The sequence below is a fragment of the Puntigrus tetrazona genome, unplaced genomic scaffold, assembly GCF_018831695.1.
Source record: "Puntigrus tetrazona isolate hp1 unplaced genomic scaffold, ASM1883169v1 S000001156, whole genome shotgun sequence".
In the NCBI taxonomy this organism is placed as follows: Eukaryota; Metazoa; Chordata; class Actinopteri; order Cypriniformes; family Cyprinidae; genus Puntigrus; species Puntigrus tetrazona.
In genome coordinates this window covers 336,106-355,426 of record NW_025048742.1, presented here as the reverse complement: position 1 = coordinate 355,426, position 19,321 = coordinate 336,106, and the positions used below count along the sequence as shown (strand labels likewise).

General features: G+C 39.0%; 1 pseudogene; it reads right to left on the bottom strand.

The window, feature by feature from the left end:
* Window positions 1-3,734: 3,734 nt before the first annotated feature.
* The window catches only part of LOC122341178, a 35,688-nt pseudogene continuing 20,101 nt past the window's right edge, over window positions 3,735-19,321 (bottom strand).

Genomic DNA, 19,321 nt, shown 5'->3' with positions numbered 1-19,321 from the left:
CAGTATTCGGATTGCGATAATTAGACTATAGGATCCTACTTTATCTTCCGATTTATGCAAGCAGTGTTGAACAGTACCTCAGAGGTAGTCAAAACAGCTTATCTTTTCTAGTAATAGAGGTATTACAGGCAGTAATCTTTAGGCATCTCATGATTTGATTTTGTTTCAGGAATCACATTTACAGATAAGCATCAAGACATCAAATTTTATGCAACTGTATAGTAGTGCAGCTCTCTGATGAGTGATTACGTAATATCTCAACTGGCTATATCAAAGGCAAATTGCAATTTTTACTATCACACGGTTCTATATATTAAGTGAGATTTCACTGCTTGATTAGTTATATTATCTGAGAAAGTAAACTCTGTCATTGTCCGGATCTAATCTGACTATAAGGCTTGAAGATATTTAGATATTTCAGTAAAGATAGTTAATAAAAATACAATTGCTTGTAATTTTTGTTTTTATTAATTCATCATTGTATCTTGAAGTTGTTCCAAAACTGTATGAATCTCTTTTTTTCTGTTGATCACAAAATTTTATTATGGGGAATATTTAAGAGCAGTTTAAAAAGAACAAATCCAATAAATACTATAAACGTAAATCACTCCTGTCAACTGTATGGTTACCAATTTTCTTCAAAATGTAAAAAAGCGCAATATAAATAAAACTGACTTGACTTTGTTGGCATCAAAAAGGCGATACTAAAACATGTTTGCTTTCATGCAGATAATATGAATAAATCAAAGCAGTGTACAGTATGTATGTGGATTCATTGAGTATGCTGTTTATGCTTTTATCTGAACGCATTGTTGAATAAAGTAATTAAACATGTTTTCTTTGTGCACAAAAACATTCTTGTAGCTTTGTATAGTTACGGTTATGTCAAGTGGATTATTGGGTGATTTCTGGGTGAACTATACCTTTAAAAAACGACTGCTAGCGGCAGCAGGGGTGTTCAGAGAGATAGCATGATGTATGATTTATCGTATTGTGCATGTTGTTATTTTAAGCAGCCTATAAAAGAACACTATGTAACCAGATGCATGAGAGATTGTGTGTGTTTAAAGCGCTAGTGTATAAACAGTTCAAGCTAATGACTTGAAAGATGCTCAACGTCCAGCCCCAGTGGAGTCAGTAATGAATATATCAATATGTTCGGAGGCTCTGGAGGCAGAAAGACACAGAAAACCACTGGGGACTTGACAGATCATTTGTTCCAATTTAATCCACATGTGGAAATCAAAGCCTCATATGAAAGCGCTGCGACCGTTAGATGCGGAAACACACTGATCTGATTGTGACGCACAATGCTGTGGACCTGTTTGAAGCCCACCTCAGACAGATCCTTTAAAAAGGAACAAATTTACAATATTTTTGGCACAATAACATGTTTGCTAAAGGAATAAACAAAGATGTATTTACTGTACACACACACACACACACACACACACACACACACACACACACACACACACACACATATATATATATATATATATATATATATTGCAACTGCAATTTGGTTGAGATTAATAGGAATGCTCAATGAAAAACATGAATTCTGAGAATTTTGATTTATCTGTTTTTGCAAATGAACTCATCATATATATACACACACATACATTAAAAGAATAGTTGACTGCAAAAATTATCTTCATGCCATCGTAGATGAGTCTCTTTTTACATCAAAACAGATTTAGTGAAAAGCAGCATTCAGTGGGCCTCAAAAAAATGTACAGTTAAATTAAAGAAGTTGTCCTTGCCATATCTACACACTTCATATCTTCATAGCAACCATATGAAGTTAAAAACCACTCAGTAAAGTAGTTTTATTGTGTTTTGCACAGTAACATGCTCCAAAAAAGTAAGACAGAAGTCTAAGGTGACAGTCTCATAAACAGTCATGGCCAAAGTCAGTTCATTGAAAAAAATTAAAAGGAAAGTTATTACGCCTACTAAGTTCCTACGTAAGAGCGTATGCTCAAAAAATTCGACACAATGGAATAAAAAACACTCATCAGCCACCCACGACACCTAGCAGAGCCGGCAGGTTCTTGCACATGCAACTCGCTCACATTTTCTTCCCGAAAATGAAGGTGGCACAGAAATAGCGCGCTGCAGCTTTAAATGAGAATGGAGATGGTTTATCTGAGTGTCTTCAGGGTTCGAGCATCAGCTAAGGGAAGACGAAGCACGAGGCGACAGAGAAAGAGATGTGAAATGAGCATTTTCAGGTGAAAGCCCATGATAGCAGGGCTGGATGGATGCAGCTTTAGGGTCGTGATGGAGCACATGCTCACACCAGGAGGAGAAGAGCTTATGAGATCTGCAGCTCTGACCCACTCACACGCAATCACAAACACACAGAGTCTCCAACCTCTCCAAGAAACAGAGAGATGTTTGTCAAAATGCCCATGTTGCTGGTTGATCATCACATCAAACTGACTTCCACTCTTCTTTTCTCAAAGCATTTTCTTTGATGCTTCTGTTTTAGTCTTCTCCTTACACAAAGCCAAAATGCATCCTCAGAGTAACTCAGAAATACAATCTCAAAATGAGATCTGGGTTTTTAAGCTTCAATGTTTCAACCAAATAGTTCACCGACTAGTTCACCCAACAATTTTAATTCTGACATATTTTACTTTTATCCTGGCTCTTCCAAGCTTGGTAATGCTGGTGGATGGTGACCATGATTTTGAAGCTCCTTAAATTGGCTATATCTACAAGCACTGTGTTGGAAAACTAACCTTTACACGCCTTGGCGGGTTATCGATGTCCTCTGAAGCAGATGGATGGGTTTTTGTAAGAAAAATATTTTTAGTTTTAAAATTTGAATCTAAAGAACTACTTTCGAGAACGGCCATATGCATGTTCCCCAAAAGCACGCGTCTTGGCTGGCTTGACTCGACGTATGACGTGAACAGTGTCACGTATGTATCACGTGAAAGTCACACAACTTCTGAAATGACATGGGGATGAATGAAAGATGACCGTTTTAATTCTAGAGTGAAATATCAATCAACAATTCAAGGAAAAGGAAAAAGTATAAATTATACACAATTGTACTATTGATAAAGGTAAAGGTACTTCCGTTTAAATGGCAAAAGTCAAACAGATACGATTGTGTTGTTAAAGGAATAATTCACCGAAAAAAAAAAATGCCCCCATATTCTATCCTCCCCAAAGCCATCCTGGATACATTTAAAAAAAAACTGACTGTTCGCCTGAAAGACGAAAATCATATACACCTAGGATGGCTTTGGGGTGACTAAAATATGGGGTAATTTTCATTTTTGGGTGAACTGTTCCTTTAATTCCTCCCGCTGTCACGATAAGAATACTTCCTTTATTTGTACATACAATCTTGGCTCCAATTTGGACCCAAGTTAAAACAGCCACAACAAGCATGTAAACCTCATAAGCTATCTCCTGATGTGGTTTAGAGGCTAATGCGAGGCTAATCTAGTCATCGGTTAAAAGAAAACACATAGCTAGCTTTGTGTGGGTTTTTCTGGATGTATGAGTAAGCAGCACTCAGGGGACATGCAGGGGCCAAAAGGTCATATTTGACCACTACTTGCCCCAGGGCGCATCTACGGCAAACTGCAAGCAGCTGTCCTCACAGCACACACACAAACACAGACGCACACATCCCCACAGGGCAGGAGGAGAGAGAGAGAGAGAAGACGGTTTTGCTCAGCATTATGCTGAATTTTTAGCGAACGCAACAGTTTTAAAGTAAGCACACCTTCACGGAACAACTTGAATAGGCGCGGGTCTTAACAAACACAGCTCTTTAACAAAGAACATGATTGCAGCGCGAGCGAGTGCGTGCGAGGGAGAGGAATGCAAGCGTTTACTCACATCTGTGTCAGGCCCCTTGTCGGCCCCTGGACAGGAGAAGAAACGAACTCATGGCACCTTTTGTGGACCACAAAACAGCACACTGTGGAAAAGCATAAAAAAATGTTTCATATTCAAATCAATTATCAAACCAATACATGCACCAAAACTGAACAAAAGTAGACATTAGTGCTGGGCGATATCGCCCACCTTTATAGACAAACTGAATAAAATAAACTACAGCATTAAATGAAATTCATTTAAACCACAGTTGGATTAACTAAAGCGGTGGCTCTGATTATTGCGATTTTATTTTAGCAAAATGTATTTTACAGAAAAACAAAATCTGATAGTCATGTCTTTGGACAACTAGCTCATCAAATATATACCCACACACATAAAATGATTAATTATTGTATTATGGTAATACGTTCCACAACCCAGAGAATAAGCAGTCTGAAGAATGAATGGATGGATGGTTTTATGCAATATCTCCTGATTAGCAATTCATAAACACATTTTAAAAACATCCTTTACAGTTTAATAATGGATACAGCCATATTTATTCCGACTCTCTTTCAGATGAACCATTGCTCTGAGAGTCCTAAAGGAGACACAAATGCTGCGTTGTATTTACAGAATAGCTCCCATGAGCAAATGCTTTCCAAAATCAAACAATTTCCCCATCAATCTGTGAGCTCTAGCCTACTGCTGCTTCGGGGGAAATCAATTCCAAGGTTTCTGTACCTGAGCTACATTTAATCAATAGTGGTTTTGTTTCAGAGCTAACTTACAGTGCTGCGCATTAGAGAAAAATAGGAATCATGTCACGACTGAATTCAATACCCTGTCTCGCATCGCATTATCATAAATTGTGCACTATTATTACATCTCGAAACATAAGAAATAAGGCATTTTGTAACACTTTAGTACAGGATCAATTCTCACTAATAAGTTGCTCATTATCATGCCTATTATAATATACACGCTATTTATTAGTGCCTTCTTTTAGTAAAAAAAGTCGTACTTTATGGTTTGTTAATAGCAATAATTGGACAGGCGAAAGAGTATATGCTTTAGAAAAAATGCATAGATATATTAATAAATTTTAATTAAATATTAATCAAATATTGTTACAAATATAATAAATCAATGAATGTTACTGCCTACTGAGTGAAACTGTATGTTTCTCATGAGATAAAGTCAAGTAGAAATATAAACAGGCCTCACGGGTTGCTGGAAGGTTCTCTCGTGCCGATCTGCCGTATTGTACACGGCGGAGAGTGGAGATTTGTTTAAATGTCACCAGCATCAAGTACATTATCGGCACAAATGCCTCCCACAAACAGCAGAGAGCTGGGAATGACTCCAATCTAATCGAAGCCCTGTCAACAGCTCCATGCAAGCACCACCCTTCAATTTATATTGCTCTACAGTCGTTTATAGTGTTGAGTGTGGCGTCTCATCCAGTTACATCATCCTGACACATGTGACAGACTGAGTGCGAACGATGACAACGATGAGACATGTATTAATGAATGAAGTGATGTGAAAACATGCCGCATGCTGACTATGATTCACTTACGAGACAAATGCATTATAGTGTGTTGCTGATTCGACCCAATTGACCCTTCAGAAATACTTTAGTTACTACTTCCATGCCCGACATTGCATGACGCTCTCAAACAGGCAGTGAAAAATACATTGCAGGGCAAAGAAAACACACCCTGTCAGACAAAACAAGAGTTAATTTTATAAACAGTCTCAGCTTACCAGTGAATCTGTCAATTGACCCAATGAAGGAATCCAATAGTGGCTGAAGGTTTCCAGTCTTTTTAATTCATTTTAATTCCTAATAGGACTCCAATTTATTACGACCACAAATTTAGACTGAAATAATGGAAATGGTTGTTGTCAGGTAAAGTCTTTACTTTATGTTTTACTCGTTCATTAGGAATCGGCCATTTTTACGCTGACCTCAAGGTCACAAATATGCCAGTCTGATAAGATTTTTGAGATTTTTGGCTATGTGTGTGTATGATGCTGTATAAGATAACATACAAAGACACATACAAAAACTTCATGCTGTCTGATTTATAAGCTGTTTTCCGATTATTATCCTTGTGGGTACACTAGTGAAGAAAATACTGTTTTGACTGGTAACATAAGCTAAACTTTAGTGAGCTATTTCAGCCTGCATCTTCTGCTATCTTTCTGGCAACATCATAACAAAAATAACTCCATAAGTAACTGATTTGGAACATTGTACTAAAACACAGACAAAATGCATACTCAACAATATACTTTTTAGTGATTGGTCCACTCATGGGTCATTTTGTAATGGGCGTTTGGGAATTTGTTCAATGTTATCTGTTACACGTACAATTTGTTATCTCTCATAAGTAACAAATAAACAATTCTGTAGGTAAATTCATAATTTATGTTCCTCATAAACATAATGCATAACTTTGGATGCATTATTATGATTTTATTACTCAGAATATGTTAAAAATTGTATAGGTTAATGTGTTCAGTCATTTAACACTGTTGAATTAATGTTTTTAATGAACGGGATTGAATGAGAGAGTCAGTAAAGTCCCATTGCCAGTTTTAAAAGAGAATGAAGTTAGCGTATTGCTAAGCTGTTAGGAAAATGGCTAAATTACAAACAAAACACACATTTACACACATAGTCATTTTCAATTGGATTAAACTGTTGCTAATAGCACTGAATTGCACTGGGATGAGTAGCTATAGTGATGAAGCTTTCTTCAAGTCCTGTGTTTAATTTAGACCAAAAGAAAGAATCTTAGAAAACCAGATAATGTTTCTTCCTACCTTCCTGTTTGATGCCTTTGCTGCCTAAAAATGCTGACTAGGAAGGCAATTCACAAGTTTTTTCAAAGAGCCAGATGCTCGAACAGCTTGTCCACAGCCAGATGTAAATACGGTATAACCAAAAGCCAATAACACACAGTATTGTTGAGAGATAACATTGATTGATTGAACGGGCAAAAGTGTGTTTATTTGGGACGCCGCAGTTTGTGTCGAGCTGCGTTTTCTGTAAATTCCCAATGAGTTCATTACTGCTGTCAACTTACGTCCTCCAAAACTCAGCCACCCACCCAGCTTCCTCTTCCTGACACTCCACTGACACTGTCCAAACACAGGAAGACAATCACTAAGACATCTTTAGCAAGTCTCAGGGTTGAGTCTTAATTTAGAGGCACTGTGATTATCTTGTTTGTTCACTAAAATTGGAATATGATGCTGGAGATACCGAAGGGCTTTAATACCGAAAATTCTGTTGCAATTCAGAAACCTGCTCAATTGCTTGGGAGAAACCATTACATTTCCTGTTGGAAACCATCAGCAGGTTCATTCAAATGCCATCTTAAGCTCAAATATGCAAATACAAGCAGGAGACTAGTGAGTTCATTTGTAAGACCACCTAATTCATTTGTACTGCATCCCAGATGCGCAGGTGTGAATCAGTCCTCTTCACGGCATGCATACAGCTGCATTTTTGACACTAAGGGATGTAGATGTCAAACAGCTGCATGATTCTGGAGCCAATTCTGGAGCCAGCCGCTTGGTTAATTGTTAAAAGATTGCGATCTTGAATCAATCACACACGCAATCTTATTTGTATATAAGGGTTATTCGCCTATTGGGTTATTGCCTACTTTTTAGTATTTGTGGTTATGTGGTTAGCATCTTGGGAACCATCCAGTACAACATCTGTCCATTGAGTGAGTCAGGAATCTTCAGTCTTTCAACTAAAGGAACCGTGAGAGGGACAACCCATATATGCCTTCTCACCCTGTGTTCTCTGGCAACAACTCTGTCTCCAAGCGAAAGCAATGAGACAGGGACTTCAGACTTCTCTCATAATTGCTTCTGAAGTCTTATTAAACATGCCTCTGGAAAAAAAGTTTGTCATCTGCCAAACCTGCCAAATAAATTAGACCAGCAGCACAAAGAGTCCCATTCCCAGCTAATTAAAGTGTTCTTACTTACGTGCTCATGCAAAATTTCTGTTGGATTCAAAACAGCTGAAGTGTCAGAAACACTGAATGTGCCACGATGGACGCTGCAGCATGAAGGTCCTAACACTTGACCCAGCCCAGCTGGCAACTGCACGGATTTTCTCAGCAGGAATAACCTTATGCAAGACACCAGGTGAAGCCATGACACATAAAATGAGCCCCAGCAGAGTTAGAGGACACTCTGTCTGAGCTTTAATATGCCTAAACAATCCTGTGTGAAACCGTTTAGCTAAATAAAAGCCTAACCCTTTATCACGCTAACCAAGTAAGTACCGGAGAAGTCTGGAGACTAATATAAAATAGTGGAGGACAAATGATCTGCACTTTGCACGTAAATAGTAGCAAGAACATCAATAGCATTCAGGAATCGGCTATTTGTTCCTTTCAGGGGAATGCCCCATTGGTTTTAAGTGTTTGGTTTTGGTGTAATATTATCCCGCCTACACGTGAGACAAGATCTCTGCGCGTCAGAAGATGCCAGGACTTTGCCTCTATTAGACTGCACGTCTCGGCCAAGCAAACGTGGCCTCGCCAACAAGGATAATCAATATCAGCTTTGATATTAATACTGCTCAAGGGATGAGGTGAACCAGATGAGATCTACACCTGGCTAAGGGCAATACCTAAGAGTGAAATTTGGAAGAAAAATCAAAACAGCATCTTTCAATGCACATTTGCTTGCAATGTGAACAGATCTACAACAAATATGAAGTTTCATGTGGTTTGACAGATAAAACACTAATTTAAGTTAGCATGTTTTCTCAGAATAATTTCCTTTTCTACTACGTTACAATAAGTGCGTAATAACTAGGTACTAACCCTGAAGCTACATTAAACCTAACATTAACCCATTTAGTGCATGTCCTGTAAAATAAATTGTAATCCAGAACGTGTGGCAGTCAAATTATGCAAATCTTTCCTTTAGACAGCGTGTTGTGCGAAGGATCACCACTTGTGGCATGCTTTTGTCAGCTGAAGTACAGTAAAGTACTTTTTTAAAGGAGATTATGCTTGAATATACAGTATATCACCTTAAGTGATATATAAACACTGCGTTGCAGCAAAGCTCTCAGGAAGGTGCAGCTTTTATGCGAGTTACTGTAAGGTGGAGGATAAATTTCAGCACTGTGTTAGCGAGTAAAAAACAGCAGACCGAACTAGAATATTACATTACATTGACAATAACCTCTCTCTCTGAGAAGCTGAGATGAGGACTCCCACTAAGAAATGTTGTGCTGGATTCCAGGCAAATCCTGCTGTGATGATAGACAGTATATAGATTCTTTAGCAAGCTTGTGTAAATATTGAATGGAGTTGACTGAACAACAATTGGACCAGCACTAAGCACCTTAAAACAGCCAGTGAAATCTAGGCTCTAGTTAACTCGTCAGATGGTGATTTATCAGGTCTCTTATAATTAATCAGAACGAGCTTTGTTTTCCCACTCAACCAGGTAAAATACAAACATACCCATTAAACAAAGCAGCTTACGGCACATTGCAACAATATCTATCTATCTATCACTTGCTCAGTTCAGTCTGTGTAAGGCTTTAATGCTTGGATTAGGATTAATCTCACTCAGGTAAAACCTCCTGTTTGCTTTTAATGGGATTTCATATAAACACACAAATGATTAAAGTCGTATATTTTGCTAATAGTGACAATAGACTCTGGGTATTAAGGTGTTAATGGGTATTAAGTTTTCCAAACATTTCCACATATAATTCTAATTTCATATGAAAACATGTAACCCTATCATAGCTGTGGGCATTATATTGAAGTCTTAAAAGAGACATGATGCCATAAAACCGATGCTTCTCTAAATCAGAGTAGCAAAACTGTAAATAATGACTTTTATCATAAAAATCACATTAACATTATAATAAAAAAATTTCAATAAAAGAATGCAAAGTAAATCATTTACACACAACTTTAATCAAAATGGGAATAATCTTAATTTTAATGAATACATTTTATAAGAACATTATTATTATCACAATAATATTAAGGTAATATTAAGTATACTTTTTACTTTTTTCCAATTTTGCTGTCCAGTTTTTAACGTTAAGGCTGGGAATACCTGTGACGCCTAAAAATACATCTCACTAAATTCTGGACCAGAGCAAGGGAGAAAAGTAGAAGGAGGGAGGCAGTGATGTTTAGCCATTATTGTCCATGAGGCCACATGATAAGGACTTTACTCTTAACTGAACACACACACACACACACACACACACAGGCTAGGGTTACTGCTTTCTCTCACAAAACACACATGCACACATCTCACAGGCTGTCCGACAAGAACAGGCACATAAGTCCTACTCCATCTCTGTGTGTCAAATTCTCCTCAAACTTTCATGGGGTTGAAGAACAATCCCGTTATAGTCTGGCAGTGAGAAACTGACACGCTCTGTTGTTTACACATCCTGCAGTTACTCTATCCCCGTGTAACTACACCGTCATGGCAACAGACTGACAGGTTACCAGTGGGCCTATAACGCGAGTGGACTCTTCACCGCAGGGCTGCAGATCTCCTTTGTTTTGAATGGACCGATTATTTAGCACGAGACGGAAAGAGACGCTACGCCTGAGCTAACATAAACAGTGAAAGCTATCAGAGAGCACTGACAGTGATATACAGATGATACAAATTTGTGGACACACAGACGCTTTCACACACAAGGCCTTATAAAGAGGCAAATCTGAATCTTTTTTAATAAACCAAGGTTTGTTTGCGGATTTTAATTGCCCAGAACCTTTAAAACCAACTGGGAGACCGGTTAAGAACAGAAAACCAGCTCGGGCTGATTTAAGGGGTTTTTTTCTCCAAAGTAGGCCAAACCAAACCAACAGAAGTCAAGTGTGACATTTAAGAACATACTTTACACCAGTGTGAACACAACACTTTCTAGCTAAGCTCCATTTCGCGCAGTGCTCTCCTTCAGAACGTTGGACTGTAATTCATATCTTCATAACAGAATTGCACAACTCATTTTTAGCATTATTACAAGGGGTTCTATAGCATACAACAGTGTAAAGCTTTAAGGAATGGCCATCACCTGTTGTCATTGCAGTATAATCATTTGAAAGTATTTTCCTGATCAATTTACTAAAAGCTAGCGTTAAGTGGTCAACATTGCTTATTACTGCAACTAAAAAAATAACACATTCAGTGCTTATTAACGCTGCCACTGTCTATGATGTCATCAGTAATAATCAATAATGCTGCAATAAGGCGGCAATAATGCTGAGGAAAAACCCTGTAAACCTTTGGATGTTTAAAGCATTCGCAGATACTAAAAGTGCTTTTGTTTATCACTCGTAATTGTCTTTTCCCGTTTTTTTCTTTATATTTGCATGTTTTAAAAGCTATATTTAGTTGGTTAAATTCTTAACAATTGTAATAATTGACATGATAACCTCAATCAAATCGTGAGACCAGTGACAGCTAAGTGTTACCGTATATGCTTTTAAAAACGGTATTATCTACGGTAATAAGGACTCATTGTCTTCTGTGTTGTTGCTTTGTTTCATAACCACTGAAAACAGTTAGCAAACATTAACACTATTATAGGCTTCTTGAAACATTTTTTTATTGTATAAAGTGCTATGGTAATAAAAGTGACTTTACTCTGTAACATCTTGAATTCATTTTTTGCATTCTGTGCATTCTGTGATTGCGCTCTATGAGTGCCTATGCCGACTAAACCCCTGTCTAGGTAGGTACTGTAGCTCAATACAATAGGTTTCACTAGGTTGGTACATCAATCATTTCAAAAACTCGAAAAACTGTATCACAGCAGCAAGGCAAGCAAACTGGAAACATGACAGGTCTGCAAAGGGTGGCAAATAACCCCTGAAGGAACAATGCGGTGACGTCCACAGAAGTGTGCTGCTCAGCAGGAAATGATGCGTGTGATGTCAGCAAAGACACTTTTCCCCTGTCTCTGTAGACCCTCTGCCTCTGTTCATTTACTCGCGGTGCTTACTGGACTTTCTGAGTGTGTGTGTGTAGAGAGAGAAGCGAGAGAGAGAGTGAGTGTCCTGCTCCATGCGTGGGTGAATTTGCCACTGACTTTCTCAAGGCAACCCAGTCGTACCCTTCTGTCACCAAGGCAACCGAGCAGATCATTCAGATCCTGTGTATCTCCCTCCAGCATGTTAGTATCTCGGAGATGTGTCTTTCTGAATCATAGTTTGGAGTGGATTTTGAAGTTTACAGTAAATAGTGGATATGATTTATCTGATTCTAATGCAGGGTCAGCAAAAACATAAATACAGGGTTCCTGCAGGCTTTTAGGCTTTAGACTAAGGCCGATAATACACTGGGCGACTTTTTGCACAGCTTTTTTGAGCAATTTTTAATTGAGAACTTTTTAATTGAGAATAAGTGACAAATTTCTGGATAATTAATATCAGGCCCTGTGTGTCATGTGGTTGGCGGTTTATGGCAACATTGCTCAAAAAGTTGCCCAGTGTATCATCAGCCAAAGACAGGGCTTAGACAAAGGGGGATTGATGGGCCAATTCTCAGCTTGTCCCCTCTTGAACAAAGGATGGTAAGTGTTGGTGTTCACCCTGGTTGTTGAAGGATTGGATCTTGTTGGCTAAACACATGAAAACCTGGTTGTGTCTCCACGTGTACCTGCCTTGGGTGAGGCTGGTCTTACAACCAAACAGAATGCGCTTGAGGGTAGCCGTGGCTGTACATAGGGTCAGGATGGGTCCTTTCCAAGCCATAACTGCAAATGAAAAGGATCCGGCAGAATGTCATATGTGGCCCAAACGATAAAGCTCAGTCTGTTGGTTCCATAATCCAGAGATCGTTCCATGTAAATTTCTTCCTTTCAGCATCCTCCCATCACATCCAGCAGCCCTGTTTAGCTTGAGCTACTGCTCTGGAATGTCTGGCTGCTTTCTCCAGTCGTCAAACCTCCTCTACCACCATGGTTCAGTGTTCTGTTGTAGAAGCCTTTTGCCAGAGGGTGTTTCTGTTCCAAGGCTAAAGCCTCCTCTGTCTTGTTGGACGTGACCCACTATGTCACGATGTGAAGAGCAGATTTGGACTGTTGCACAGATGTGGCTAGGGTCCACTTTTTCCCTGTTGCTAGGGGGTATCTAGAGTCATTGAGAGACATATCCAGTCTTACCTTGGCACATCTGAACTGTTCTACCAGGCTAGAAATTGGGAGTGACAGAGCTCCGTTGCTGTAAAGTCCCACCATGCTCAAGAAATCTGTAAGTCCAAGCCACTTCCCGACATAAGAGTTCACTAGCCTTTCCAGTAGACTGCCATGGGTTAGCGAGACCTTGTACATGGTCAGAGTAAAATGCAAAGTTACTTAGCATGTCTGTAATGGCTAAAGTGAACTACTGCAATAAAGTTTAACCTAGAGTGCATAGTGTCTTATAAAGTCTTAGAGGCTACTATTTTATAATGCTTTTGGGTCCTGACAAGCTCCTGCATGTTTTTAATGTGTGGGAAAAACACACACACCTCAGCTGACAAAAGGTTTTTTTGATGGCATGGGGTGAGTAATTTAAGTAATTAATAATAAATTCATTTATTTTCCTTAATTTAATAATATGATAATCCCTTCTGTGTGAACTACTATATTTTGTGTCATGCTCTCAGGATGAGCTGTGAATGAAACGCAGAGAGCGTTTTCAGAGTGTGTGAAGGGCTAAACATAGACGTGACTGCTCTTGAGTGAACAGCTCCTCCTGGGCCTGTAATGACCATGTGCTGACACTACAGAAGAGAGGAAGACACACTCTGGAGGGTAATTTGACGGTAAACGGCAGTGCTGTTTCTGGGCCGTAATTCCAGAGGAGAACAAGTGAGTCACATCCCAGTGGGGGGAAATTGCTAGCCGCTGTGTTTTTTGAGGAATGGGGTGGGGAGCCATGTACGGAGATTCAGTTCACCTTGACCCAACAAATGCATTCAGGTTCTAAGGGACCATTTGTCTAAAAATGCTTATTTATTCACGGTTACAAAACTCTTTTTTGACATAATGTCAACTGAGAAAACCTATCCTTTACCAAAAAGTTCTGTAGTATCAGATACAATCCATGATACTCCACAGTAGTACCACAATGCATAAGCAGGCACTTTACAGTAGACTAAATGCATTCATTGATGAACTACTCCAAAAGGATTAAAAATACTTCATAATGCATTTCTATTATCAAAGCTACTCTGTGATTTTTCTGTGTTATTTTCTGTGAATTTCCCTAATTTTTTATGTACTTAGATAAACAGAAGTCAGCAATTCCTAGGTTTATTTCCCCCCCAAAAAATATAAACATTCTGTCCCTGTGCTGCTATCAAAATAGTAATTGCAAAGAAATTATAATAATAAACAGTAAATGTGCATTAAAGCATTTATTTTTCACTTCCATCGTCTCAAAGTCAATGTATTTTTAATGGAGTTGTCACGTTTACGGCTTCGCGAGACTGAGCACTCGAGACGTAAAATGAACTTAAATGGGTTTAGTCCAAAACGGCAAAATAAATATACAAAAGGCAGGCAGGACAAAAACCACGTAAGGACATTGAATGGACTGACGTTCGGACCAACTGAATACAAACACACAGGACTTAAATACGCAAGGTAATTAACTAAATTAACAAGACACGGCTGGAAGACCATTAACTAGAACTGAACATGAAGGGAAGGTAGGCGCGCAGAGAGCACATGGCACGAGACAAAAACAATAAAACATAGAGTCCAGAGACGTGACAGGAGTTAAATGCCTCAATTGAGACAAGCTGAAGATATTATTATGTTTAATTTTATGACATAAAACTCAAAACTCAAAACTGCAACACACAATTTAATTTAGGCGAAAACCTGATACTTACAACAGGTAGTCAAATTTCCTAAAATTTGGATCTAAGCAGCCATTTAACACAGATGCCTATGAAGGAACAGTAGAATGGCTATTTTTTGTCCACAAACTGCCATGGTGTGCCGTAAGGAAATTCTGTAGACTAACTTGACTTGACTGAATGCATCCTCGACTGTAATGACAGAGCATGACACCTTATTTCTTCATCTACTCCTCCATCGGTCCAGGTGTGATTGGATTGGTTGGAACGTTTGAAGGAAGGCTGAAGCGAGTGGTGGAGTGGGATTGAGCATGACAGGAGTGTGACAGGGCTGGATAATCAATGAGAGTTGAGTGATGTTCCTCTGTCAAGCAGCCGCATCTCGATGTTTGATCATCTGACAAGCCAGAGGCAGGACAGGCGTGTATCATCAGAGAAGCCACACGGTCGCACCTGCGCGGCAAAACATGACCGCCAGGCTCTGATTCACAGGGACAGGTAAAGACGCGCGTTTACTGCCATTTATATTCAGCTTCCCTCAGCTACTTTTAATGCCGGGGCCATTACACATCCAACCTGTATCACAATGTATGGCGTGCAATTACGTAAGTTCCATGAAAAGCGTTAGCTTTGTTGTTTTGCTAATGCCTCAAAATGAACCCGGCAAATGTATGTGGGTGAGTAGGTCTTCAAAGTGCACTTTTTCACTTCATAATGACTTCTTATTCCTCTTTTTTTCATAGTAGGTGCATTTAAAAAATGTTTTGACAATTAATCCTGGGCTCCCGCTCAAAAAGGCCTTGATCCATCCTGATGGGTGCCAGCTAAGTGGAAACTCCATGGCATTTTGACCAATGAGAGAACAGATTACTTGCATGTGGCTTGTAAAAACGAATTTGGTGCATTTAGAAACCTAGCTGCGTGAAGGCAAACTGCATAAAAATAAAAAGCAACATTGTAATAATGTTAATCTGTGTAAACCGACGTTGTTCGATGGCTTTGCTCTGATATTACTCGGTTCTTAAATGTATAATTACATTGTAACAAGGACACCTTAAAATCCATCATGTTCTTGAGCTCCGTGCCTGATGTAGAAAAATGAATACAATAGTTAAGTTTTTCAAACAACATAAAACTATTTTTCCTGAGAACAGGCCAGGAAAATCCCACATCTAATCATGCAATGCACAATAAGCATTACGTACAAATGCAAAGAGAAACTCTTGAGTGGGTGAGAGCACGTCCCGGATGACCACATTAATCATGACAGAGTGTTTAAAAAGATTAGACTGAATAAATCCTCTAGTGTTCTCTTTTCATTTCATTACTCATCTGCATGGTCATTCCCTCTCTAATTGACTCATTCTGTCGTGTCACATTAGGATGTAGTGGGTGGTCTGCATTTCCAGCTGTGGGTGCTCTTTCCCTCTCTCTTGTGGGCAACAGACATTAAACATTTGAATGCATTGTGAGTAAACCTTTCCCTGACCTATTTTCTGTCCACAGCCAGAGCTTGAGGGTCTGCTCACATATCGCACGCTCACGCGCACTGACGTGACACCAGTGGTCTTGCGAATAAAACAGAAGCAGGGCTGCTGCCTATTACGTAATACTATACAACCTGCCACTTATTTCATAATCGGATCATAGATCCCGATTATCTGAGATAAGTGCAATGCTTAACTGCATGCTTGCTGTATATTTTACTTTCCAAATACTATCCGTCTGAATATAGTGTGATATTGATACTTTAAGTTTGCATTTCTGTTCATTTTATCATTCCAGTGTTTTTAGAGCTGCTCCAGTACAGTGGTATCATAATCACATGGAGATTTTGGCCATTTTAAGGAACACTATGTCTTTGCCAGCTCACCTGCTCCACTCCAAATACTCCCATGTCCTCCAAAACTCAACCACTGTCTCCAGCCCATCAGTTATATAAATGTACATCCTCGATCGCCCATAATCTTGGAAATCTCCTTTCTGTTCTTTGTTTGCTCTACTGTCTATTCAGTGTTTGTTTCTGTGAGTGCAGACGCAGTAAACACGCTGAAAGGTACATTAACTCAGCACTGGACCTCATACAAATAGAAGTAATGTTCAGTGGCGTGAGCGCAAATCCACGGACCCCTCCCCCCTGCGAACCGCAAAACGGAGACCCCCTCCCGGCCCAGGTATGAGGTTGGGGTTTTATCTGGGATGCGTCACAATATTGAAAATATTAAACCTTTAAAACGAGTCGGTGGATATATCACACAAGAAACTTTCAACGTTTCAAAACACTTAATGGGGGTCGTAACAAATTCCGAGATATCAGAAACACCTTTCTGACTTCTCTTTGCATCTGAAGTAGCACTGAAGAATCAAATCCGAATGCATTAATGAGAAAGTGATTTGTGTGTGAATAAGTGCTGGACCTGTTAACATCATGCTTTCTTTTGAAAATGATCGATATCTAAATAATAAGAGTAACAGCCAGAATCTAAAAGGACTACATTAATTGAAAATGCCAAATACTCTTAAAAACGCCATTGTCAGTACATTTGGGCATGGTGTATATACCTATGAGAGCATGTTATTTATTAGTGTTCACGTTCATAATATAAATCATAATGTCATTCTACCATGTGAATCATCTGTGCCTGGCATGAACACATAAATTAATAAAATGAAAAAAATATATATTATTTTATGACTATTAATTGCCCGGACAACTGTGTAAAGGTGGCAGGCCTGAAGAGGCAGAAGGGATTTTTCATAGGGAGTTTATTCCTCCTCTTACATAAGATGCCCACGCCTTTCTCTTCCTCATCGCTCTGCCCTAGTGAATACCCACCAGGTGGCACAGCACACTGCATCATTATTTGCCTGAGCCACCCATAACCACCCCACCACCCCCTCTCTGAGCTTAGCTGCAAAAATCACTCAACATATCCAACATATCCAGATGCTGGCTGTTGGGATAGAAGATCAGTATTATGCTGAGGCCGCACTTAATGCACACTGAAGCTTTATTAAAGAGCCCTAACACACACTGTCAGATTACAGCTATACACACAGCACCACCAGCATATTCCATATTGTCAAAGAAAGAGTGTTTTATTATAGGGTTTTTTTGTTGTCGTAATTTACAAAATTTGCCCGGTGTGTTACTGTTTAGTTGCTAGGGTGTTTTGGTGGTCCACTAGTTAAAACACTAAACTTAAAAGTCAGCGATTGCAATAGTGATGCATTCTATAGCAATAAACAATGATAATAACTACGTATGATGAACCCAAAGGAGACAAATTGATTGATAGTTGAAGGCATACGGTGCATGTGTGTGTGTGTGTGAGAGAGGTTAGAAAGATAAAAGTTCCAAAAGTCTACAACAGTCACAAACTATCTTTTCACTTGAGATCCTTCAGCGAGAACCCAAATGTACTGTTCTTAGCGTGCTATTAGGAAGAGAGCAGCATGCTAGCTGCCTGCGGACACGATTGAGGATTTGTTTTCCTGTCAGAAAAGTAAAAAAAGTAAAGATTCTTCTATTTACTTTCTCTCTTGTCAGAAGCTCCCAAACTTCCATGAGTGATACAGACGTTTTTTTAGATCTCAGGTAATGCTTGACTCTGATTGGCTGAATTCTCTATTGCACTTATTTTTGGCCACAAAACGATGGACTATACCTGTTCATTTAAAACCCTTTGAGGCCTACGGTTTCTGAGAGAGTACTTTAACTACAGAAAACATGCAAAACACACACACACCAGCAAATTAAGTAAACATTTTATCAGTTTGAGAACATACAGAAATGCACGTTAAATACAACGCAACCAAACAGAGAAATAGACTGCAAATATTCACACTGCAACAAAATGCTGCGAATAATTACAATGCAAACAAATACAAATAAACGCTGCAAACATTGCACAACTAAATACATAAAGGCTGCAAACTCAACAAGAGATGGAGAAATGGGCTGCAAATACTAACAGAAACAATCGGCAAATACTCAAAATGCAACTAAATATGCTGAAAATACTAACACCGCAAAACACACGAAAGAGCTACAAATATTCACCAAATACAGAAATGTTGCAAATACAGAAGCACACCGCAAACTCAGCACACCCAAATACAGAAACAAGCTGCAAATAACTCAATACAGAAAAGCACTGCAAATACTCACAATGTAACAAAATATAGAAACACACTGCAAATATTCACAACGCAGCCGAATACAGAAATGCGTGTTTCTGTATTTTGCGTTGTAAGTATCTGAAGTACACGTGTTGCCAATTTGATGCTTTCTTAATTTGCATTTAAATAATATTTGTATATGTTTTCTTCGGTTGCAGCGTATTGAGCTCTCTCAGCCACCGTAGAGGCCTCACTACTACAGCAGCAGAACATGACGTTAAGTGTCACAAAATGGCAAAGCACAACAGCCAGCTGATAGGATCAGGCTGCACAAATAGAACATGTACACAGATGTCGACACAGATCAAGAGACCACTTTCTCGGACATGAGCAATCTTCTTGGATGGCAATGCACGGACATTGTTTCCTAAACACTAATGCTTGCTGCATTAACATGAACAATTAACCA